The following is a 26,222-nucleotide window of genomic DNA, read 5'->3' as shown; positions in this document are numbered from 1 at the left end:
CTCTCCACCAGTCCAGAGTCCTTGGGGTGTCCCCTATTTCTCATCAACGTCCAGGGGATTCTTCTGGATGCCTGACCAATCCTCGCAGCTCAGATCTGGGATTTTCTTCAACAAAACAGAAGAGAGAACCTGTCAGGTTACCAGGTAGAGCTCTGCCATCACTTCAGGTTTACAAAACAACCAAGGGTGGGGAGTATCCGTCTTCCAGCCCTGAGAACTGCAGGTAACTGGTGCAAACACAAAGCTAGGTCAGATGAAGAGCCCTCCTACATAAGCATCACAGTCAAGCCCCAAAGCGTGCATTTGCTTAATTATTTCAATTTAGAGAGATGAAAGGGGAGAGGGGTTAAAAAAATACTGCAGCTTGGAGCATCCCTGATACTCTTTAAAGACAGACAGTAATGCTCCCCAGCCAAAACAGCATAGCAGCACTAAAATGTCAGCCCAGCACCAAGGCATTTGCCCATGAGATCTTGTACTGCCTAAGCCTTAATCCTGCAAAGCCTCACACACGTGTTAAACCATGCAGGGAGAGGCCAATCTGACTGAACCCGGGAGCGTGATGAGGAAAGCATGCACGTATGGCTTTGCAGCACGGACACTGAGGACTGGAAATGGGAGAGAGACTTTCCGTGCTACATCTGACATGCTGCCTAGTGAGATGGAGTTTGAAGCATTACCGTAACGAGTGGTGCCCTCAGTTAGAAATAAGCTTTTCGTGTTAGACAAACAAATTATCAGTTGAGACCCGTGCTCATTATCTAGCTCTTGTGGCTGCGCTTGTGTTGTTCCCCCCACACCCCCGCCCCTCCTTTTTAAATGTTTTGAGGAGGGAAAAAAAGTCTTATGGTTCCACATTATTAAAACTGAAAAATAGAAGCCAAACTCCACTTGCAAAAGGCAAGTCAGGGAGTCACTCCTGCAGAGATCTTTCCCGAGGGTGACAGCAGCTCCAAGCCTGGAACACCACATGCTTTAATTAGCACCCAACCCTGAGCCAGTGATCTTCAACAGAGCCCTCCCCAGGACCCCATCCAAAGCCCATGGTGAGTCAGAGGGAGGATGCTACATAACCCAAACTACAACCCCCGTCCACCCCTCACTCGCCTACAGAACCTAAATAAATATATAACACCCCCCCAAAAACTGTGCTGGGTGCCTGGTGGAGAAACCCTCATTTGCAAAGTGCTGGGAAATAATTAAAAAGTTTTCCCAGAGCTTAAAAGGAGGGAAGCAGACTGTTTGTCATGCCGGCAGCCATGGTGTGCAGCAATTTATCATGCTTGTCAGGTGTCAGCCACCAAGAAATTTAACTCCAGCTGCCCCAAGCCCAACACCCGCAACGCCCCATCACTCAAGAGCTGCTCTGCCAGGCACCCCAGAGCTGACAAGTGACTGGCAAGGAGAGAGGGCTCCTCCCCACGAAGTCTCCCTTTGCTCTGCAATGCCAAAGGAACTTCTTAGTTTTGGTGGCATTTTTTTTGACCCACAGATGAAGAGGAACAGAGGACACCAGGCTACAGCAAGCAGCAAGGCTCGTTTGTCACTACCTGCCAGGGACCCGCCTGGGCTGTCGCTCCAGCTTGGCAGGAATATGACAAGAGAGATGGGTTTAGCATGAGCACCCTTGGAGAGGTTTTTGCAGCATCCTTTGCTCAAGCTGTACGGACACAAGTCTCGTAGGGACAGTGTGTTATGCTGCATACAAAGTGCAAAATTCCAATGCCTTTGCTGAGAGATATCCTTGGAACCTGCTCATCTGGAAAGGACTGACAACCTCTGTCACCTCTGTGCACTCTCCTGATGGGACAAGCCAGCCCTGCTGCAGGTCCAGCAGCCCAGTTTTCCCCATGGCAGTTGAAGCATGGATTTGCTTTTTAAGAACACCAGGCTGAAGTCAAATTGGGTTTTGGAGGAGCTCAGCAGGTCCAAAGCAGGTCACCATCTGAAGGACCTGGCTCACAGCATGAAGTACTGCTGAGCCAGTGGGAAGATCTGTGAGCTAGAGTACCTCAAAACAGGGGACAGCCTTGACCACAGCTCAGGCAGACTCACATAAGGAGCAAACATCACCAGCCACAGAACTGGGATAAGTCCTGGGACAGGTCCCTGAAGAAGGGCTGGCACCAGTCCTGAGCTCACTCTGCATCACGGGGACTTGGGGTCCCAGCAATGCATCGTCAGGACACTTCATCAATGTCACACCTGCTTTGTAGGACCTGGCAGAGCTGTCCCCCATAAATACTCATTTTGGCCATTTATGTAGCAACAAGCTGAATTAGGAGGCACCTGCAATTGTTGCAATGCAAAAGCACTAACTGTTCAGTCTGTGCAAAATGCTGAAGGAAGCCCAGCATCCATCCATTGCATGCTGCACGTCCCGCATGATGCATCTACATGTTACAGCAAGGGCTAAGGGATAACTGAATCACTTCTTTAAAAAACAAAACAACACAAAAAAAAAAAAAAAAACCAAACCAAAAAAAACCAAACAAAAAACCCCAAACCAAACACAGATAATCAGCATTTGCCAAAAATCTTTCCTCCCAATATAAGGCAGGGCTATGTCAATCAGGGATCGATGAGTTTTACTTGCATCAACAGAAGGGGCCCGCAGTTTCCCAGTGGCAAGGCTGTGCAAGAGCTAGGGCAGGCATAGGTTTTGCACTCACATGTGCTCAAAGCAGCGTAGTTCCTGCTGTGGGAGCAGAGCGGCTGCTACCTCCCCGCACACGCTATATATAATACACCCACACAGCAGTGTTTTTCAGAGGCTTGCAACTTGGCACAGGGAAGGTGGCTTTTCATGGCGTCAGGAACATGCAGATCCCTGACGCCTGGCTGAAAACCTTCCCCATAACTACCAGACCCAGTCTCACAGTGCAAAGATGCTAGGGTTGCTTCAGCACAAACTGCAAGAATTTTTCTTGGTTTTGGTTTGTTTTTTTTTTTAGGCTGTGGATAAATTAGTGCCTTTTTCTGCCCCAAACTGTGTTCTGAGAGCAGCTTAAAACCTTCTTTGCTAAAATTTTCCAAAAAAATTCAGCCGGAGGCAGAGACATGTGAAGTTTCAGTCCAAATGGTTAAAGGCTGGCATAGTTTCAAGCAACTGAAGACAGGGGCTTATAATCAGAAGTGTCAGGCAACCTTAATTATATTATTTCCTGAAGGAAATAGTTTTCCCTGCCGAAGTCCAGAAGTTATTAAAAAAAGTTGACCTCACTGGAACCAATCAAGATGGAGACAAGAAGCCTGTGATGGATTTTTAAGGCAGGCAAGCTCATGCATCTGTATTTTTTGGGGTCCAGGACTTTAGGACAGGTGTTCCCAGACAAGCCTGGCCCTGCAAAAGCCCCATGGCCAGCAGCCAGGATGTGCAGACCCCTCCCATCCATCCTCCCGAACCCCCCCAGGCAGGGAGACATGGAGCCCCACACACCCGAGGAGGGTGTTTGCCTGTGCCCAGATCAATTGCTTTGCCAACACGAGCGAAGAAAAACAGCCGGCTGCTTTGTAGCTGTCAGGAGCACACAGGCTTTTTGTCCACCTCTTCCCCTGCGCCCATAAATAAAAGTGACAGCAACTTTATTTAGGACTTCTTCCAGTTAAGAGGAGATGGAAGAAAAGTGAAAAATGAAATTGTAGCTCAGCAAAGGTGGATGGGGAGGATCCTGAAGGCGCAGCTCAGGCTGTGCTGTGGCTGCAGCAGCCTGGGCTGGTGGCAGTCCTTGCACCCCCAAAACCAGCACCTCCTCACCCCCTTCAGCGCACCCTTCTCCACCACTTCAGGCAAGGAAATCTCATCCCATGTGCCCTTGTCTTCTGCCACTCCCCAGCACTAGCCAAGAGGCTCATGCGTCTGCAGGGAGTCAGAGGTAGAGTAACTTGCGTCTCCTTTCCTCCGGAAAGAGATTAAAAAAACCCAAATAATTCAGAGGAGAAAGTCACCTGCTTCCCACACGCATGCAAAGTTTGTACGCATAGCATCAACAGCAGCCCTGAATTGCAGCTCAGCCCAGTGCAGTTTGCCAGCATGGCTAAGCAGTGAGTACAGCATCTCCACCAGTGTCCACTACCACAGGAGGTTCTGGCTGTTTTGGCTGTATTCTTCAAGGAGCCTTTTACACCTGAGGAAAGACCTCCTTTCTGTAAAAAGCAGGGGACTCAAAAAGCAAGAGAGGAGGTGAAGGCTGCTCTGCAAGAGGGCTGAGCACCCAGCAAAGTGGCCCCAGGCAACGTCCTGCCCCGGAGGAGCGGACCCAGGGTTTGGGCACCCCAGATCTGGTCTCCCCCAGCTCCCTGCAGCATCTCCTTAGCAGCACAGCACCTCACATATCACAATGGTATTGCATCACGCTGGTAATGCAAGCTTTGCTTCAACCTTCATCCTGCTTGCACCACTGCCAAGCCAGTGCTGTGCCACTTGACGGAACCAGTCCCCAAGAGGGGCTGCAGGGCTTGCACCACCTGCACCATGTGGCTGGTTCACAGATGCTTAGGAGCTTGATGGGAGCTAGACTGGAGTGATATCATGCACCTTCACCTGCACACAAACATGCTCAGGGCAGGCGTGTAGGAAAAGACCCACCATCCCTGGGGATGGGTGCCCACCCCATCTGGAGAGGTTCGGGGTGGAAGTTATGTGCAGCTCCCTGGGGAGAGAGGCTGCGAGTGACCTCATGGGTTTCTTCCACCACTGCCCTCTCCGCTGCCGTGAGTCAGAGATTAATGACAGGCCATTTGTCAGCACTGGTGGCATCATCACCAATCTCATTTCTGAGCAGACTCCTGACCTTGCATGCATCCCCGAGACCCATGTTACCGCACGGCTCAGGCAGCCTCCTGACAGCTCCCAGGGGACACAACACAAAGCAGGGGACCAGGCTGTGACACAGCCTGATCCTGACTCAGGATACACCAGACAAACCTTTCAGCTGTGGGATTAAGTGGTGCGTGTTCATAGGCTTGTCCCACTGCCCTACCCATCTCCCAGCTGATCCCCAAGCAAGGGTCTCCCTTGCTGAGCATTGGATGAGGTTATGGAGAAGGGAGATCTGTCCCCAAAAAGGAGGGCTCAGACAAAACCAGCCTCACCCGAATCTCAGGAGGGGAAGGGAAAAACACAATGCAAAAAACTTTTTGCCCTGACTGCAGCATCCTGTGTCTCAGCCCCACGCTACCCACCCAGCTGGGGGTTCAATGTGCAGTACCAGCTGTGGCACCCAGACCTTCTTCACAGCCAGCCACGACCCAGGCTGAATTATAACCCAGATCTCACTCAACGAAGACACCAGATAAAACCCAGACACAGATCCACCCTGCATTTCCCAACAGAGCTTGTACCTGTGTCCTGCAGATTAGATGAGCTATGCCACAGGGTCCAGCACCCCTCTGCCACAAACCAGACCATGTTGCCACCATACAAGTCTACTATGCAACTGCCACTTAGACACCACACACAGCTGTGGTTCTCAGACCTCAGAAAGGGAGTAATGAGACCACAATAGGTACTGGGGAAGGAGAACAAAACAGGTTCTCGATCAGGGCACATCAAGCAGACCACAACTTTTCAGCCTGGGAAGAGGGAAATGGAAAAAGGAGGAGACAGGACTTAACCACTGGACCTCAGTCTAGACGCAATGTGTTGGCCAAACCATGATGTTCACACAGATCCTTACTAAATGGCAGAAAACAAATGATTTCAAGAGGAGCAGAGAAAATTCAAGAACAGGTCCTCTGACAAATCCTGGTCCTGATGCAAGCTTTGCCTCAACACATCCCTCAGCCTCAGACAGCCAGATGACAGGAAGATTGCATCCCCACCAAGAGGGATGAGAACCACCAGGACGGTTATCCGTCTGCACTGAGTCAAGCCAGTCCCGGCTCTCATACTTCTCATAAGAGGAACGAATTAAAATGATGTGGGACTGGGAAAAGACACACTCAGTTAAGATGAAGAAATCAGTGCCATTAAACTTCATTAGAATAATATGCCCAGAAAGCTTCATAAAAGGAGATATTGTATGATTGAATGCTCTCCAGACCCTCCTTTTACGCAGACCCAAAACACCAACAGAGTCTCTTCCAACAGCCAACTCCCACAACTATCGGAAGGTTTTTTCAGTTTTGCTTTGTGTTGGTGTTATTTTTTCTCCTGAGGAGCTTTTAGGGTTTGCAACTGAAACTACAATTCTTTTAGTTCCTGGGGTGGTGGGGTGGGGAATCATTTTTCATTAAGCTGAAGCAAATGGCATTTTTGCTTGTCAAAAATATTTGACACAACTCTGACAGACTCGACCAGACATATAAATAAAAGATTTAAACCCCTCAGCTTCAGAGCTTAAGAAAAACCCGCTGCCAGTTCCACTCCAGTAAAAGCTCTCTCCTATGGGTCACGCTCCCTGGGGGCTGCCAACACTGTCCCGGCGCTGATGCTGGGACGGATGGGCAGGTACCTGCCACACCAGCCCGTTTATGCAATAAAAGCATCACCAGCTGACGTTATCCTGCTGCAGGCTGCTCTCTCAGAGGATGGATCAGCCCCTGCCCAGGCTCAACAAGGAAACAGCCAGCTCCAGTGGCAGGGAGTCGAGTGGCATTGATCCCCTCCCTCTCCTGCCACCATCCATATCCGATAACGGCATGGACCTATAAGCACTGGATGCTTTATTTCCTCACCCACCCGGGCTGTGCATCAGCAGCCATTGGGCCTCCTTCTCCATCCGTCGCATCAGCAATGAGGCTGCAGACACTGTGACAAGATGCAGAGCGGTGTCGAAGCCCATTTCGAAATCCCTCTATCCTATTCAAGCCAGAGAGGCTTATCTGCATGGATTTATACTGTTTGCCCCAATATTTAGCTACTGAGCTCACTAATCTGTGTGCAATAAAACCCCCGGTGGCTCAGAAGCTGAGCAATCTACATCATTCATCATTTAGATTAGCTATTGTCTTAATCCTCTTTAAACTACTGTATAATACATAAGGGAATGGATGTCCTATAGGCTCAGGATACACAGAGAAAACCCAGGCTGAAGCTCAGAAACTTGGATAGACGTTCGAATGGCAGATCTTACCAAGCCACAGAAGAAAAAGGAAACCTGTTGCACTTCCTGACAGCTGGTTTAACAACTTCTTGCTCTCTCCACCGCAGCAACCTTTAAATATTTCCTAGCCAGCTTCCTAAAGAAACACATAGCTCCTCTGCCCTCCCCCCTCATCAAAACACTCTATAAACTGGGGACCTCAAGCTTCACCAGCGCATGCAGTATGGTCTTGCTAAAGCTGCTGCCCCAAGGATGCTCATCTCTGCCATGCAGGAGCTGGGACATCCCAAGCCAGCATCAGCCACAGCTGTGCTGCTCTTGGAAAGGCAACAGCTCCGCACGGCCCAGCGTCATGCTTTGGGCCCTGCCTTGCAAACAGGCAGGCTCAGGTCAAGGATTAAAGTCTGCTTTGCTATCCAGGATCACGGCGTGCATCACTGCAGCGCCTGGTGGGAGGACAAACAAAGAACAGGTTTCTTTATGGAAACAGAAAGGAGTTTGGGGGGGGGGAGGGGAAAGAGGGGATGCAACAAGGCAGTAGCAAATGAGGCTTTAATTTTTTGCCCACCAGAGCTGAGGGAGCTAATAAACAGACAGATGAGAGCTAAATTGTCTTCTGAACCTCTGTATCAGTATTCACATTACAGAGGCTGCTTCCAGCAATTCCAGCATATTAATAATAAATGCTACATAATTACAGCAGACTTGCTTTTGTCCTCTCTTCCTGTTTACTGTCAATGTCTGGTTAACCCTGTGCATCCCACAGCTGGCTCTCCACCAGTGCCAGCCCCTCCTCAAGTGGCATGGGCCTGGCACTATGGATGGGTGCCCCTCCCAGCTCCCTCCTGGGCTGGACAGGGCACAAGGGGAGGTGAAGGAAAGCTCAAGTGCTGATGCCAGTTCACAGCCATCACCTTCTACCCATCAAAACTGTGCTGACATTGCTGCAGGGCATGAAAAAGAAGTATCTGGGGTCTCAGTGGCAACTCCAGGCTGGGGTGAGTTGGGGACTACGCAAAACACCTCCAAAGCACAGCAGAGCTCCAAGTCACCAAACAGGAAATCGGGTTTATGGCCTCTCCTGCTTTTAATCTCCTCCAGACTTGTAGCTGGAGCTGCGTTCCCTGCAGAGATGTTTTTGGGATGTCTCTGCCCCAGCCCATTGGGAGTCCTCCTGCTGCACCCATGGTCACAGGGGTGTCGATGGTGATGGCTCCCTGGGATGCACAGCCAGGGGCAAGAACACCACACACTGCTGGGAGCTGGCAGTGGGCTCTGGAGCATCCCCAGAAGAAAGCAACCATGGGAAGGCATAGGAGATGACCCACAGCTCCCAAGTTTGGCACCCAGGTAAGGAAGAACAGAATTTTTGTGTAGTCAAGTTCCAGACCAAAACAACTCCAGTCTATGCAGCACTGTAGCCACCTCCCCACACTCCTCCCCTGATTTCTGCAGCACCAGGGCCCCTTGGACCCAGCTGCTCTTCCCAAGCATCCTTCTTCCTAGGCAAGCTGTACCAAAACACCGTGCTCTGTCTGATCATTTCATGAGCTGACTCAAATGAGAGTTAAAGACCCTCTGGCAATTTTCCCCTGAATTTTAGAGGCGTTTCATCCAATCTAGCTGCAAACTGAACTTTGGAGCCTGCTCTGCTTCCCACAGGACTGTCTTTGTGAGCGTTTCTTCCTGAAGTTGCAGGCAAAGAGCATCAAAACTCTGGAGAAGGGTCCACATTAACAGTGCAACTGCTGTTTATAGCAGAGCACAGGTTTAATTTGCACCTTTCAGGCTAGCTCTCTCTTTTTCCGGCCTTTCAGGGAGGTTGCCATGCCCCGTAACATGGCTTCAATAATAGAAGAGAACAAATACCTCAAATGGGATTTCTGCAAGAAGAAGCCAACATGCAAAACAAAGTGTGCCCGCCTTCCAGTGCAAATTAACTCAGCTTTTGCCTCGAGTGTAGACCTTTCCAGACATGAGACCCACTGGACGGCAAATGAATGCCAAGCAACTCAGATGCAAATCTCTTCCTGCACAGAGAAAGCCTCAAATGCTATGGGAACGCTTGTCTCAAACAGCTGAGCACTGAAAAGCCTCGAAATGGAAAAAAACAACTTAAACCCAGCTACACCACTCACACAGGGAAGAGAAGGATGAAGTGACATAAGACTGGCTGTCCCTCAGACACCGGTGTCCCACCCGACCTGGGTCACGCACAGCATCCCCCAGTGCTGGCATCCTGCCACCATTCCCCAATGCTTCCTACAGCTGCACATAGCCTCTTTGCGTTTACTGGGCTGTCTCCTCTGCAAGGTGAAACATCGAAGCATTTTGCTCCCTGAACATGTCAGAGTCACTCTTTTGGAGTTCTCAGAAAATGAAGCAGCAACCAGTTGTTCAGGAATAAATGCTGAAGAAAAAGAACCACAGCTCTTCTGTTCTACAACAAGTACAGGCACCAATAAAAGTGAGAGGGACAGACTGTGCAGAGGATAGGAGGCACATGCAAGCCAGGAGTCCTCTGGATCGGTCACACGGAGCGGGCATGCCTGAGAAGGATGGAGCACAATGGGGAGCAGGAAAAAGGGGGATAATCATCATCACATCGAGCTCTTCCTTTCAGGACAGTACCAGGAAGGCTACTTTGAGAGCTGGTAGACAGCCACAAGGTATGAGGAAGGCCAAAATCATCCCTGTTGGGTGGCCCTGGGCCGGCAGCATCTTTGAGCTGCCTCTCTCTTCACTCACTGCTGTTTTTGGCAGGGCAGCCCCAACTTCTTCACTGCAGGGGCCTTTGCTCCCTGTGCAAAAGTCACTCAGCAGGCTGGAGTCCCCACACACCACCATGAGCTGGTGCAGCTGGGAAAGCAATAAGCCATATGGACAGGGAAGGGAAATGCACCAAGACCTGCAAGGAAGCTGGACTGCAGGCTCTGGGACACAGGCAACCTGTGCTGCTGAAAGAGCTTGCCACAGGCAGAGAGAAGCAATGGCTCTGCCATCGCCCTCGTAGTTCCCATCACACACATAGACAACCTCCAGCACTGCTGGACGAGCTGTCACAGCAGGATTGCAAGCATGGAAGGACAGCAAAGCACCCAGACTGCTCTGCACACCTCTCTCAATATGGCACACCCAAGCCAAGCCCAAACCTTCCCAGCATGGATCTCTGCACGGTGGTGCCACAGGATAAAACAAGATTTGGCCCAGGATTACCAGCCAGCATTCCTAGATACAAAGACAGAAAAGCATTAGACTTCTGAGCCCCCCAAATCATCTCCAGGACAGCCTGCATCATGCCCCTCTGCCAGGGCTGCTTCCCTGCTTTCCAAACAACCCACTACCCCAAAATCTCAGGACGCTCCTTGGCAGTTGATGGCAGCACATTTCAGGCTGCGTGAACCTCTTGTGTTAGCTCCCTCCACAAGCCATTTCAAAAAAAGAGAGCAAGTTATTAATTACAAATTAAGCTGCTAATTGATACTAAGCTCAGTTAGCTCTAGGGGAAACAGAAGCAGAGCTATGCCCCCTCACAGCATGGCTCAGTGATTGCAGTTGCGATATGAGGATCCTGAACTCCCCAGGAAAGCTGCTGGAGACACAGTTGCACTGCTTCCAGATCAAGCTGCCCAGGGATCTCTTAATCCTTCACTTCTTACAGCCCTGACCTGCCTCCAACCACTGTGACAACCAAAGGTTCAAACACCCTCTCCCAGCTGACAGTTGGACCCAAGTGCAAATCCAAAGCCAACACCCGCAAGCACCAGCAATTCCAACCATCAGACTTCTGTAACAAAGTAATCAGGGTGACAGCCCCAGGGTACCCCCCAAATAAGATCTCCTATTTTGGCGGGGATGAATAATTTCCCTATCACCCCATCCCAGCAGCACTTAAAGGTTTGTACAGCCAGAAGTCCCCATTCTGCTTGGCCCTGGGTGGACTCCTGCATCTTGCAGAGGATGAGGTGATGAAGCAATGCCAAGAATCAGCCCATGCCGGACAGGTAAGATCAGGCCAGCTGACCCTCCTAGAGCTGAAGAAAACCCTCCTGCCACAAGTTTCTGAGCCCTGCCTTTTGGAAAGCTCAGAAACACAGTGCAGAATTACCTCCTCTCTTAATAAGTAAGAGGTAATAAGTAATTAAATAGTAGTATTAATAAATAATGAAGAATAATTCCTTAATAAGGGGCAGTAAAGCTTGAAGTATTGCACCCCTTTGCCCCAACTTTGAAGCACGTGGGAAGCTCCTCTCTTGCACAGGGAAGTGCAGCACTTGCCCACAGTGGACAGACCTGCCTCATACAGGGGTCTGTTGGAGCAGGACAAGTTCTGCTGGGTTTGACCATCAAGCAGCTGACACAGATCTCCATCCACCCGCTCTCACGCCACCCTTCTCCTTGGGCAGCCCAATTAAACCTAATGAATTACATCCAGCACAAGTCACAAGCACAAGCGAATGCAGGAAGACTTGGCGACCATGGTGCTGCGCAAGCAGAAGGTGAATAAATAAAATTCACTCCAATTGACAGAAAACTGCGCAGTGAAGCTTGTTGGGAGACGCCAATTCAGTGATAGAGATTCTGTAGCAAAGCGTCTGTTTGGGTGATTCTGGCTTAAAAGGGGGCAAAAAGAAAACATCCACAAAAGCCAATTCTACATTTAAATATGAAAAACTCCGGAGAAGTTTTATCCTAGGTCAACACTGTAGTTAAAAAAGAAAAAAGTTTAACCAAGAAATAAACTACTGCTAGTTACCAGAACGGATTTAGGATCAGAGCTGTAGAATAATACAGACTGGCCCCGATCTCAACCTAATACCATGCAGGTGGAGCGGGACCAGCCAGCTCAGGTCACACTGAGGGGCTGCTACAGGTTAGGGCTGAGCATCTCCAAGGCTGGACCTTTCCCATCTCATATTCCTGTTGCAGTGTTTAACCACACTAATGGGGACAAGATACTTCTCAGTGCCTGACAAACAATCAGATACTCCAAACTGGATTTTTATCTGCTGTATTGTCCCTGTCTGCTTCCAAAAATTATTCCATCTCCTACCTCTCCTCTCCCATAGAAGGGCTCAAAACAGCAGTAAGACCTGCCCCACGACACCCTGATTCACTTTCCCTTCCCCAGGCCACACAGACCCACTGCTATCAGCGTCTCCAACCCCATCCTTCTGCTCCACAAACCCTCGGAGCTCCCCGATGACAACTACTGATGAGTTTTGACATCAAATTCCCATGGGAGACGGTGGTGGGGAAATACTGCAAACCAAGACAGACTGCATGGCTTCCTAGTGGGCAAGAAACCCTACCCAAACCCAGTTGTAGCCATAACCAACTGCCACAGTTTTCCCTTCAAAAAAACAAAGAGCCCTGCTCCACTGTGATGCAAACAGTTGCTGTTTCAACACAGTCCTCCCCCACCACCATTCCTTCAATTCAAAGTCAATTACGGCAAGGTTAATGGGGCAGAGAGGATGCCAGTTGGCTGGGTAATGATGTCAAAGCACCTGGCATTGCCTGGGCAACAGCTAGGCAGCGGGGATGCAAATGAAGGTGCAGGATTGCACTTGATCCCTGGAAACGAGCTGATGCAATTGAGCGTATCAGCATTAACGAACATGGAAATAACAAGAGAGCACCCAGAGAAACAAGGCACTGATGGGGAGTGGGGGCTGCACCCAGCAAGAAGATATGGCTATGAGCACCACGTGCTGGGTGTCAACAGAAGTCTGCATGGTGCTGACCTGCCTCCAGGTCTTCACCCAGAAGCTGCTGGGTGTAAACCCACAGTTTAACACTCCAACTTTGCACACCCAAACCCAGCCATGTTGTTCTTATGCTGAAGTCTTTCCTCCAGCAGCTCCTGGCTCCTCTCCAGGCAAGCTGCAACAGGGAGAGCAAGAGGGGAGCTGCATGCATCAAGAGGCCACATCTTAGAGTGATCTGATAAGCATAGGGCCTAGGCAGCAAAGACCAAGGGGCAAAAAGAGGTGCACACAAGAGGAGGTGCTTGAGGGCATTTCAGTGCAAGGAGCAGTGACCTGTTCAGCAGGAAGGCTGTTCCAGCAGTGCAGCCCAGCTTCCCCAAAGCTTGCAGTCCCCACATCATCTGCAATTAATAATCTGAAGCTTGCAGGCAGAGCAGCAGGAGCTGCTATGTGGGATGTTCTCTGCCAGGACTGAACTTGGCACAACGTGCTGCCACTGACCAGGATTACAGAACAGCAGGTAAGAGTGCTGCAAACCTCAGACACCAGCAAGCCATTTTCAGCTTTGGTCAATCAACCAGCTGCTGTTATCTTCTCCCTAGTCCACAAGCTCCATCAGATTTCCCTCAGCACATTTACTACCTGGAAAACTTTCACTCTTACACGTTAATAATCAGTGCTTTCCTGTCCCTGGCCTTTAAGCCTATTCCATGCCACCACTCTCCCTTTCCTGACCCCACACACACTCCAGGATGCAGCAGCCTTTGGTTTCCAAGCAGAGGCCATCTATCCCTCCACGAGCCAGTGTCATGGGTGGGCTGGTGCCCCACACCCACGCTCTCGTGCTTTCTGCTCAACATCTTTAGCTTCACAGCCCATTCCCAAAATATGCTCCAGGGCAGCAATAGCTCCACCAGTAGCCACAGTAAAGTCCCACAGGAGTTCTATCCCAAGAAAAGCTACACAAGATGAGCAGGGGGAAGCTGACAGCATTTCTCATACCAGTGTCTAGCAGAGCTTGCACAGTTGAGATGCAGCTGTGCAAATGAGACCCCAGCAACCACCACCCCGAGCCCCACAGGACTGTACAGCCAGTATCAGGGACACAAAGCAGCTGACGCCACAGGGGAGCAGTTGGGTCATGCATCCATTTACAAGGTCATCGCCCTGTGCCTCTTTAAAGTCCTTCGCTTTCGCCAGAGGCAAGTCAAGGTGACTGTGCTGCGACTGCTCCCGCTCCCACAGATGCTCTGCACTATCCCCTACCCTTGCACCATGAGCCCCTCGGAGCCGAGAGCATACTTCTCTGCTCTCTGGAAACGGCCCAGGAAAGCAGCAGCCTGTGCCATAAATAACACTGGCAACGGGCAAGAGTAGCTGTGGGCTGCACAGGGACCAGAGCATCCCTGGCCAACCCATGCTCAGGCTCTACAGGACACAGGCCTTGCCCAGAGCAAACCCTTTCAAGCATCCTCCCTGCCCACCGTGGTGGGACCAGGCATGCCTGGATTCACAGCAGTGCCACCCCCAATGCCAGGTCTCTCCCTGAGTCCCAGCATGTTGCTTTTTTTATGTCAGCAGTAAAACCAGCTACATAGAAGGAATTAAAGGGGGGTGGGGGGAGAGAGACGAAAGGGAGAAGAGACAGCTCTGCTAATAGCGAGTCAGCCAGAAGTCTCAGAATCCATTTGAAATGCGTAGGGCTTAATTTAACTTAATGGTTTTGTCAAACATTGGCACTCTGTTAAAAGCACAGGAGAGCTGGTAATCCAAATGCCAGTGGCTCTGCCTTTGCTAGTCGCAAGAAGGCTGCTGTTCAAGTCCCCAGACAGATCCATCTGGCTTCACACAGGCAGCAAGCATGGCCCTGGCTACTGCAGTCACTCATTAGGGCAGCTCTGTATTTACTTAGCACTGGCAGCAGCCCTGGCTTTGCCCAGAATGCAAAAACAAACACAGACACTGCATTTCTGAGGTTGTACGTCTTAAGGCAGCTCCAGGCTTCTCCTGAAAACACAGCTCAGTGAGGGGAAGAGAGATTTCCAGCTTTCCCTCGGGAAGACAAAATTAAATCTCTCACCTACGTGGACTTCAGAAAGAAGTTGGAAGAGAAAAAGAAAAGCAAACTCTTTGCTCACAGGCAGGCAGAGACAGCTACGAGCTGAGCTGCAAAAACTGGTTCCCCAGCCAGCCCTGCTCTCCCTCCTCTCTCCAGCAGCTCTAGGTCAAGCCCCCCTGCAGCCCCCACAGGATGGGATGGGGCTCAACTCCAGGGGAAACGAGGCAGCACTAGTTCAGCTGCTGTCAAACCCTCTTCTAGAGGAAAAAGTAGAAATGTCAACCTGCCATTTAAGATGATCTTCCCTCTGCAGACGGGAGACTGAGCTCATCTCTATATACACTAGGAACAAGACAGAGGGTCTTTTAAGTCTCCTCACCTGCCCTGATGCCCTGTTCTGGCAGCAGATGGAGAATTCAAGACACGTAACATGCTGCCTTGTGGTTTTGCCGCCCCCCACGCCCCCCCACCCCCCACCCTGCCTCTGAGGGCACCAGTGGATGACCTGCAGCACCAGGCACTGTGTGATTCAAGCCACTAAGACAGAGGCACACTGGGAACAGGGCACTCTGCCCTCTGCAGTGACAACAGTCCAAAAAGGTCAAGCTTGCTTGTACTGTCTTGGGTGGAGGCAAAATACTGCTTTTAACCTTGCAAGCATCTGCAGGACATCAGTCTGCCACAGATCTGTCCTCTGCACCCAAATCCTTCTATGCACTAGCAGCCGCAAGAGACTGGTGAGACCAGAGAGCGCAGCTCTGCTCACCTCCCCAGGCCCACATGCACCCAGAAACCTCCCCTTCCCCAGGGCAGAGTCTCCATCTCCCAGCACATCTCTCAACCCTCCCTCTGGCTCAGTGCAGAGCACCCCTCCCTGCCATGTACCCCAGGCAGCAGGGTTTGTGCAAAGGGCTAGCACTAAAGGAAGCACTGCTGTAACCTCCAGCGTCTCGGGACAGCCCCAGAGCAAAGGGCTACAGAAGGAAACAAGACCTATACTCCAGGGCCATGAGCACTTCCCTTGCTCCACACAGTGCAGGTGGGGAAGGGGCTCCAGGAAAACTCAGGAGGTGCAGTGGAGGCTTTTGAGCCTCTGCATCCCCTTAAACCTCCTCCTCCATCCCAGGACCTGGATTCTTGTTTGATTTAAGACGCAAATGGGATCGAGTTTAAAGGTCTCAGCCTGGCCCTTGACTCCTTGGTGGGAGTCTTTCCACATCACAAAACCACCAGACAATTCAGCCTGATTGACAGCCTTTCAGGCAGAGAGGCCCGGGGCTGGAGGGAGGGGATCGGGCTGTGGGTCAGGGCTAAGGGGGGGCAGCCGGAGCCGTGCATGGGGCTGGGAGAGCAGGGGGTGGATGAAAGGTGGGGATGATGCTCAAGGTTTGTGCTTCCACAGGAAAAAGGCTTCTGGGGAAGGATGAGAAAGGCTAGAGCACCCTTGAGGGATGCAGTTCCACTTGACACTGGCAGAAGCCAAATTGCATATAGCACATACAAGGAAAAAAAGACCAGAGAGCTGGTTTAATGCACTTTTCCCTGAGGTAAGTGGATACTAGTGTACACCAGAGAAAGCACAGAGCTGAGGGCAAAGCAGAAGGGGGACCCCAGGCTCAGACAGAGAAGAGCCAGTGACAGGCATGAGCCAGAAGGAATCAGGGACGGAAAAGCAAGTGGGCAGTCAGTGCTCAGTGACTCTGGGCTCAGCTATTGAGGATGCAGCAAAGACTGAGATGGCAGCATGGACGCACACATGTGGACACGTTCACCCTGTGCCACATGCTGCCTTGTGCTCCATCCGTGCTCTCCGGCCCCAGCAAAACCCAGCCCAGTGCAGGGACATCACGAAGCTTCCCTGCAGCAACAGACAGGATCCCCAGGACGGCCAGCAGAAAAAATTAAATGCTTCCTCATCTCTTACACCCTCCTCCTCACACCCCACCCTAGCAGAGACGGGCACAACCCATGGCTCCCTCCAACACAGCTTTTCCCCCTGTACCAGGGCTGATGCAAACGCTCTCCATAGGTCTGCAGAGCCCAGTCTTCAGCTGTGTGTGGCCATCCCCCTTCCGAACCCACTTACACTGCTGATTTTGGAAGAAGGTTCCCTTAAAAGTACTCTCACCTTGCAGTCTGGATCAAACCCATGTTTGCCAGGCCCCTCGAGGACGCAATACACCTCTGCGATAAGCTGAGAGCCATCGCTTGGGGAGACCAGGCAAGGGAATGTAAGATGACCACTGACACTTGTCACGCTATCTTATTTATCCCCCCTTCTGTCTGCACACAGGAAACCCTTTCTCCTACCTTTTTTTTCCCCCCTCCTTTAAATAAAAGAGAAAAATTTTAAGCTGGTGCTTTAAAGCTCAGCAACCGCCAGCCCATCTCCATGGCTTGCCAAGAGAGCAATTCATCCTCTGCCTCTATTCTGCAGTAGGTAAAGCCCCCCCTCTCCCTTTTGTTCATCTCCCCGCTCTTTTGTCAGGCCCTGAAAGCGTTGATCACTCCTGCATGAGGAATGTGAAACTGATGTGATGTGATAGGAACAATGCTCCAGCCCCGCTCCTCGAAGCCACATCAAAGTCTCCATTTGCATGGCTTCCCCTTGCCTGCCTGTCTCCCTCTGCCCTGGCTGTGCTCTGGCTGCTTCAGCGCCTTCATTGTCCTCCCAGCTTCAAGAAGCAGACTTGGCCTCCTGCTAAAATGCACTCAATGGCCTCCCCATGCCTGCCACTGCCTCCGCTTGCCCATGGGAAATGGGACCCATGGGCATCATCTGGCTGGCAGCAGATGTGGCATCTACTGGTGGCACTGATACAGGCTAGGATGCACCAAGATGGCATCTCTGTTAAACCCCACTGCAGTTTGGTACCTGCTCCATGATGGATGCTTCTCCCCACGGCACCACCAGGCTGGGGAGGTGTATCTAAGCAAAAGGGATGCAGAGATGGGGAAAGTCCAATAAATCAGGTGTGGGGCAGGGGGGTCCAGCACTGCTAGAGGAGAACAGGGAAGTGTGTGGAGGACACTAACATAAAAATCAGGACTTCTTCAGCCAGTGAAGGGCACAGAGGGAGTTCACACTGCAAATGCTCCTGCAGTATCTGGGGGAGGCAGATCCCTGCCTGTCCTTCTGGTGCAGGAGGAGATACCAGGAGTCAGACACTCAGAGAGGATGCAACCTGACAGCCAGACACCACTACACCTGTAGCACTGCCAGCCCATGGAGCACCTTCCAGCACTGGAAGCAGCACCAAGCTCAGTGGATGCTGCAAGACACCAGAGCAGCTGGACAAACACAGTTCTGGGTCCACGCAGCCTCCTGCCAGGATGCTAAGTCCAGGCATGCTGCCACCAAGTAAAAATCCTGCTGTAATGCAGACACAACCCTAAGAGATGCCCTTCCCCAAGTATGCTTTATGAGGAGTCCAGCTTCTCCAGACCTCATCAGGTCAAAGGCTTTAACCCAGGGCCACCAAAGGAGGCTGCTGAGAGAAAAAAAAACTTCCTAGTGAGACTGAGAGCCTCTCCCCAGTCCCACAGCAGCTGTGGCTCTGTAGCAAGCCTGCACTGACATGACAGCAGCTGGAAAGTAATACCTCTCCTGCTCCCCAAGGCACCCCCTGCATCCAAGTCCCTTGGGGAGCCCCAGGCAGACAAGGTCCATTTCCCTTCAGCCCTGTGCCTGCTGCCAGGCAGAGGGATGCAGGCAGCACCCCAGTAGGAAAGGGGAAAGCCGGACACTGGCCACACCACCCAGGATGCAAGGGGAAGGCTGGCACAGGACAAAGCTAGAGGAAAGCAGTGGTGTGGCCACACAGAACTGTGTAAAACCAAGCCACACTGGAAAGAGGAGGGACACTGACGCCCCTGCAAAATTGAGATGCTGGTGATACACCTCAAAAGCTGAAGGATTTAATTTTTGGTGAAAAGGCAATACACTTAGCTTACCCTTACCACTGAGATCAGTGTAAGATTGATTCCCCACCCCTCCCTGCCCCCCCATCCTGAAGTGCAGGACCTCCATTTAACCTTAACACCAACCATGACAATGAGCCAGTCTGTGCCACTAATCAACGCACAGAGACAGCCAGCATCTGTCTACAGACAAAACAAGGCACATAGGTCCAGCCATTTCTAAAACAGCAAGCAAGATCCAGGTCTTCGGGGCTTTGAGCCCAAACACATCTCCAGTTTGCAACTCATACAGAATATCAGTGATCCAGAGGGACTCCAGGTGTTTTGACTTCAAATACACAGAAAATCCAAACCAACTGTCCAAGAGCCATTTCGGGATTATCAGCCCACAGATCAAAACCCACCATGGGTTACACTGTAGGACTTGCTGCTCTAATGTTAAACAGGCACTTCTCAAGCACTTCCCAGGCCACCTGTACCAGAGCAGCCTCCCAGCTTTTACCTGGTTACTGCAGCCCCCTGTTCAAGCCCCTCCACTCTTCATCTCTCGATGGAGTTCAGCACCCTGCCAAGGGACACAGCACTGCCAACTGTCCCTGATTTATACTGATGGAGAATGTAACTTCCCTTTAGAAAAATAAACAGAGCCACTGCAAAAAGGCAGAGCATGCTATTTTTTAGCAAGTATATTTCTGCCTCAGTGCCTACAGGGAAGGCAAAATAGTCAATGTGGAAAAACTAAGCCAACCTTCCTAACACTTTGGGTCAGATTTGCTGCACAAAAGCCCTCTGTTGTGAATTAGACCCGACCAATGTCACTCCTGGTTAGGAAAGAAGACTCTTCACTGGAGGAATATATATATGGTGGGGTGTGATTAAGGAGGACGTTTCATTCTGGCATTGGGACTTTTCCCTGCCAAGCTGGTTTACCTTAGGGTAACACCAGAAAGGCTGTTGTGCTGTAGCTGTCCTCCCACACTAACCAGAGCCTCCGGCAGCTCTGACACTCCTTCTCCAGGTCGTGGGGGAGCACAGCAGACCCACAAGCCGTGGTGCCCACCATCCCACTGGGCTCCCACTTGGTCACCCCCCCGGGAGTGAAGCTCAGAGCCCCCTCCGTGTTCCCTGGAGTCCCCTGGGGGGGCCTGACCCTGGCTGGACACCAGGTGCCCACCAAAGCTGTCCCATTGCTGCCCTCCTCGGCTGGGCAGGGAGAGAAAATATAGCAAAAGCTCGTGGGTCGAGGTGTGGACAGGGAGGTCCCTCAGCGATTGCCATCGCGGGCAAAGTACACTCGACTTGGGGAAATCAGCTCATTTCATTACCACCCAGACCAGAAAACACCCCGAGCAAGCGGTGCAGGGGGCTGGGCGATGGGGGCTGGGTCAGTCCCTCACCCACTGTCCCTGCCGCTCCTTCCCCCTCGGGGACGGGGCTCCTCACTCTGCCCCCGCTCCAGCCCGGGCTCCAGCCCACGGCAGCAGTTCCACGACCTCCTCCGCCGTGGGTCCTTCCCACGGGCTGCGGCTCTTCACGCCCGGCCCGGCCCGGCCCGGCCCCCCGCGGGCGCAGCCCCTCGGGCCCAGCCCGGCCCGGCCCGGCCCCCCGCGGGGGCACCGGCCCTGCCCCAGCCCGGCCCGGCCCGGGCTCCTCTCCCCGCGGGGCCGCGGGCCCTGCCCGGAGCTGCTCCAGCGCCGCCGCCCGCGGGTCACAGCCCCCTGCGGGCACCCCCTGCCCCGGGGGGGGCCCTGCCCGGGCTGCGGGGGGGGAGCTGCTCCCCCGGGGGCTCCGCGGGCTGGGGGCACGGCCCGCCCCGCCGGGGGCCGCCCCGCGGGCTGGGGGAGCCGCTGCTGCGGCGCCTGGAGCCCCCCGGCCTCCCCCTGCCCCGGCCCGGGGGCCGCGGGGCTCACACAGACTCACCCCTCTCTCCCAGCTGCAATTGCTATTGGGAATCGACCTTTTCCCCTCCTTAAACATGTTACCCCAGGGGCGCTACCGCCGTCACTGAGCGGCTCAGCCTTGGCCAGCGGTGGGTCTGTCCTGGAGCCGGCTGGTATTAGGTCTGTCAGACACAGGGCAGCTTCTGGCAGCTCCTCACAGAAGCCACCCTCGAAGCCTTCCTGCTACCAAAACCTCGCCGTGCAAACCCCACACATCCCCCCAGCCCAGGAGGGAAGGTGGCATCAGTCCTTGTTGGCAGCTACAATGGTGCAAGCAGCTTTGCTAAGAGAGATGACAGCGTGCAGGACACCAGGACAAGAACCTTGCTCTCACGTTGCTGGCAGTGACCTGCTGCAGAAGTCACCGCAGAAGATGCTGTACACCTTTCCAGTACTCTGTCTCCCCTGGCCTCCACACAGCTGTCGGCAAGGCAGCATAGGTCCCACTTCATCAGAAGAATCGCTGCCAACGCTACATCAAGAAGAGGGAGCAAAGAGGGAGCTTTGTGCCAGTAAAGGATGAAACACTGCGACCCCCACAGAAGTGTTCACTGAGGAATTATATCCACCCCTTAAACAGTGGTGGAACACTGGGGAACACCCCTGAAACAGCGCTGAGTATCATTCCAGGGACCAGGAGACTTCTGTCCTTTTCCCTTGTCAGTGGTCCCCACTGGCTCCTGGCCACCTCAGCCGCTGGTGCTGACCACACGGGGTGCTGCCCCCCAGCATGTGGCATCCAGAGGAAGCCCCCTCAGCTTGCCTTATGTCTGCTAATGAGCAGGAAGGCGTAGCACAAGTCTCAGCATTGCAGCTTGCGGGAGCCCAACGGCACCATTCAAGCAGACACCAGGCAGGCAACCTCTTACACGTCTAGCACACATCAGAGCTATAAAGGCAGCAAGGCAATTAAACAGAGCCACCCCACTCACTGCATTCAGCTGCCATCAGAGGCATACCACAGGTGAAGAGGACCCTGAATACAGCTAGAAAGATGTTGTTTCAAGGCTTGCTAATTCTCTGTCCCTAATTCATTCCTGATTTCTCCAAGATACAGTCAATTCTTGACCAGCCACCGCACATGCATGTTTCTTTGCTTTCAATTCGGCCAGCAAAATCCATTTACCGTGCCTGTCTCATCCGGTTTCCGTCAAGCCTGCTGAATTCTCCTTCAGTGAAATAAGCAAGTTTACTGTAACATCCTCTTTTGTAAGAGCAAGGCTAAAATGACAGTCTTTCTGGTGCCTGACTATTTCCCTTCACAGGAGCTAAACACTGCTTGTTTTCAATTGTGAACTGTTTTGACTCCTTGAAATGCATGAAGATACCAAGGGGGTCAATTTGACTGGGAAAGAGGTTTTGAAAAGAATATTTATTTAGCTTGTAGTTTGCTGTGGAGCAGTTTAGGCTGATAATTTACTAGCCGCCAAGGATATAGTGTCTCTGGGTGAACATGAGAGGGAAGAGATGCAACTCAACATCTGCCTTGTCTAACATCAGCTGTGAGAAGCCAAAGAAAAAAATCTTGGTCTTAAGGTTTCCACTTGCAAAGCCCTGCCCCATTTGGTGTGTCTGGGGGAGGCAGGGCAAAAGCCCCCCTACCTGCACAGCCCAGGGCTTTTTTTGGCTTTTGGTGCCAGAGCCACATGCCACCTTCAGGCTTTGCAGAACATGCTCCCAGTCCTCTGCAGCATGTGATTTCCACCTCAAGGCACCTCCTAAGGGCTTCCCAGACTGAGGGAACAATAAACACAGACCTGTTCCTCCCACACCCCCTGCTCTTTCCTTACTGCATTTCTGGTGGCACACCGCCGTGGCAGAGGAGCTACAAGGCACAAACACCATTGGCCCTGTGCTAAATGCTGCCAAGTAAGTAGCATGTGAGCTAGTGTGACCCTTTTACTCAAAACCAGCTGGAGAACCCGGCCAAGCTGCTATCTGCAAGCACCTGGAAGACCCACACCATTAACTTCTGCCCAGAAGTAGCCACCAGCAGCCTCACAGCGGAGGAGGGGGGGAGTGCCCCTGGGAGGCACACCAGAGAGCCTTCCTCTGATCCCCACACCTGCTTGAGCAGGACGACAGCACATCTGGAACCAGGCAGCTGATGGGAACCCAGCACGGGGCACACCAAGCTCTGCACAAGGAAACCTGGCCCCTGTACTCCATTTGCAAAACAGTTGAAGCCTGATGCTTTCAGCACAGGAAATGTCCAAAGTCCTTACACTTTAGGGCTTAATTCCACCCCCCTGCAGTAGCCTGCAGTTTTCATTTCTCATCCTCTCAGGTTATAGTTTCCTTACACTCTTTTCACATCCTTGCTATTTTTTTGGCAGCTCCTCAAGTTTCATTCTCTTTTCCAAAGTTACACAAGCTGAATTTAAGACTTCTGCTACTCCTCCCTGCTCATTAGCAGACATAAATTAAAAGCAGAATTAAAGAGATTATTTGCAATACCACTTGAGACACCTTCAAGCCCCCTATTGCCTTGACACATACTGTGAATTCAGACCCACCAAGGGACTTCACGTCCAGACCTTGCCAAGTGTTTATCTACATCCTGTTAGGTAGGTTTGGGGGAAGAGCTCCCATCCTTCTCAGAAATAAAATAATCTTGAGGCTTTGCTGAAAGCTTTCAGTTCCTGCACCAAGTTTGCTGCAGAAGAGTTTCCACCTGCTAAGTTTTTTTTGTCAGTGAACAGCAGATACCACCCACTTGCAGAAAAAAACATGCAACAAATGATTTTTATTTCTTTTTTCCTTTCACAGAATTTGGGTAGGATGTTACCAGACCTGCACAGGAAACTACTGCCTGCAGTGCCCTGGTCAGCTACAGCCTCCCACAGCGACCACAGCTACGGTGAGTCAAGGAAAATCACAGCACACCAGCCTGCTGCCAGGACCAGCAGCATCCTGTTGATTTTGACATCTCCAGGAGCCAAAAAACTGAGGACCTGTAGATTTTTATTGCTATGCTTTGCTGCACCCATTCTCTCCCCTCTGCAATCCTGTGTGTCTGGCAAGAGACTGAGAGAGATGCCAGCTGCTCCATCCTCAGGACCCGATGTGCTGACATTAGCACCCAGAAGCTCATGGAAGTTGCCTGAGTGCAATCAAAGCTATTTCTGAAGTCGCTCACAGGTACAGACCCTGCTGTTAAAAGCTTAGCTGGCACAAAACAGTGGGCACAGGGCTTGCAGAGCCCTGCCTGTCCCGCAGCACCATTCACACCCTGAGCGTCGCATACAGATCCAGGCAAGACACAAAACTGAGCTTGAGTGTCCCAGGGAGGATGGGCTTGGGGCAGAGCACCCAACCACCTGTGGGAAAAGGGCAGCAAGAAGGACTAAGCATGTGTCACAAAATATTCTACCCCAGCTGGTCACCGGAAAGGAGCTGGGAGCGATGAGGACAGAGCACAAAGCCAACAGCTCAACAACTGTCAGCTCAGAGCGCCAAGGCACGGCGAGAGCACACGGGCCATCACCACTACGTAAGACACCACATGGCTTAATCTCTCCCCTGGGAGAGAACCTCTTCCAGCCCAGACTGTTTGTGTATTCAGCTAATTTTGTTGCCTGACTTTCCACCTACTTGCTCAGCGGAAAACCGATCCTCCGAAGTAATCATCACTATTTCACCCCTACCCCCAGACGCAAGGCCACAGCATAAGCAAAACCCTGCTCCACTGCATCAGCTGCAAAGCCAGTGTCACAAGGGCAACTGGCTCCCCTTGCCGTGTCCCCTTTGCTGAAGGTCCTCTCCCAGTCTGCCAGCACAGCTAAGTACTGCAACCCACTTGTTGGTCTAAATGAGCCTCATATATCCTAAAATGCAGTTCCAAGTCTCCTCCATGGCTCCTACACACAAGTCAGGCTGTTCAAGGGCAGTGGTATAATTAAGGGGAAAAAATACCCTGAGTACACCAGGGAGTATCCTGAACAGCATAAGCTTAGTATTAGCTCTTGCTAGAGCACAGTGAGACTATTCCTGGCTGCTGCCTTCAGTGCTGGTGTCTGCACTTGCAAAAAAAAAAAAAAAACAAACCCAAAAGAAAAAAGAGGTTGTGGAAGTGGAACAGCTTCCATAAAGAATTAGGAGAAAGAGTTGGGAACTGGAAAGCCTGCTGTGCAGCCACAGGCTCAAGTGCTCAATTGGTTGAACTAAGCCAAGAGACAATCAGGAGAGGACTTAATCACCCCCTGCAAAAGTACCAGTACAGGAGAGGGTTTCTGCTGCCAGTGGAACCCCCTCCGGGGCTGTTCAGATCCCCCACAGTGAAGGCAAAGGAGAAAACTCAGCTTGTGGGTCGCTGGGAAGTATTGTACCCAGGTCACTTCCCAGCTTGGGAAGTATTGTACCCAGGTCTCAGCTCCAACTGCAAGCCACCCCATTGTAACCCCCAAGCTGTAACAGAGGAGGGCAGGTGAGCAGTGGCGATGCCCTGGTCCCCTCCTTCCAGACTAGCCACAAAGATGAATCAGAAGCCAAACCACATAGCAACACCAAGGGCACTGACTGACAGCGCACCCTGACACGTCCCTCCGCACCTTTAGCTTTTCATTTCACAGGCATGACTTACCAAAAGACACAGCCTATGTTCTCACTAAAGACAGCCAGGCCAGTGGTCATTTGGAAAAAAGGAAGGCAGAATATATTTTTAAAATGCAAGTCAGCTATCCTCACTGGTTCAGGGGGATGATCCATTAGGACAGACGAGCAACTTTACAAGGTCAGAACAGGCATCCCATGTGCTTCCCCAGCACTTTGAAATCTCACTGTCCTTTCATTCCTGCTCCCATATTGAAACCATTTTCACCAGGGAAGCTGTGCCTCAAACACTGCTCTAAAACACAGCTGCAACACTGCAACCTGCTCTTCACTTCTCCCTCCAATTACAGTGCTTGCTTCACCTTTAAAAGAAGGCTGCCCAGGATGTCTACTTGAGCTGAGCAATAAATGGCACAGATCAGCCACTGCCAAACTGGAGCTATAATCCCACCAAAGACCTGCGTCCCAGAGTCAAGCTGCAAGCAGTAGAGCGCGGAGACATTGCAAAGCCTCCTGCAGGGACAAGAACAACCAACGGGGAGCCCATCTTGTCCCTCAGACTGCCACCCACCCTGCACTGTCAACACCCCTGTCAGACTCCTTTCTTTTTTTGAAGCAAAGGGATGCCAGTTATTTGCATTCAATCACTAATTCCCCTAGTGCCCCGAACAGTATTTACTGAGGTTAGCCAAGCATTTGAGATGCTCACAAGTACCCTCAACTTTTCTTAATAGCTATTTCTGTACAGTCATCTTTTGTTCCTGGTTTCCTCCACATCTCTTTGGGCTTTTTCAATCTTGCTAAAGACAGGTATAAAGAGATGGTGAGGATCTCAGTCATCCGAGAAGGGAAAAGAAATTGGTGAGAAACCAATTTTATTTAATAGTTCTATTGTTTCCCTTGTATTTTCTTCTCCCTGGCAGTACTGTGAAAAAGCCATTCTCCCTCCTTCCATCACCAGCTGGAAGGGCTGAGACCATATAGCTCAAACACC

General features: G+C 51.7%; 1 protein-coding gene across 4 annotated transcripts in view; it reads right to left on the bottom strand.

Moving 5' to 3' along the window:
• Nucleotides 1-26,222, bottom strand: part of CNTFR (ciliary neurotrophic factor receptor) — a gene marked incomplete at both ends in the record, with an annotated part of 209,952 nt that overhangs the window by 154,870 nt on the left and 28,860 nt on the right. For 3 of the 4 annotated variants that reach the window (XM_080371309.1, XM_080371310.1, XM_080371312.1), the window contains one exon: nucleotides 1-105. Of the gene's footprint in view, nucleotides 19,983-26,222 lie in introns of those variants that run through there. The other variant, XM_080371311.1, reaches the window with a different exon arrangement.

Source organism: Falco punctatus, assembly GCF_963210335.1.
Source record: "Falco punctatus genome assembly, chromosome: Z".
Lineage (NCBI taxonomy): Eukaryota > Metazoa > Chordata > Aves > Falconiformes > Falconidae > Falco > Falco punctatus.
The sequence above is the reverse complement of the archived record's forward strand: the minus strand, read 5'-3'. Positions and strand labels throughout refer to the sequence as shown.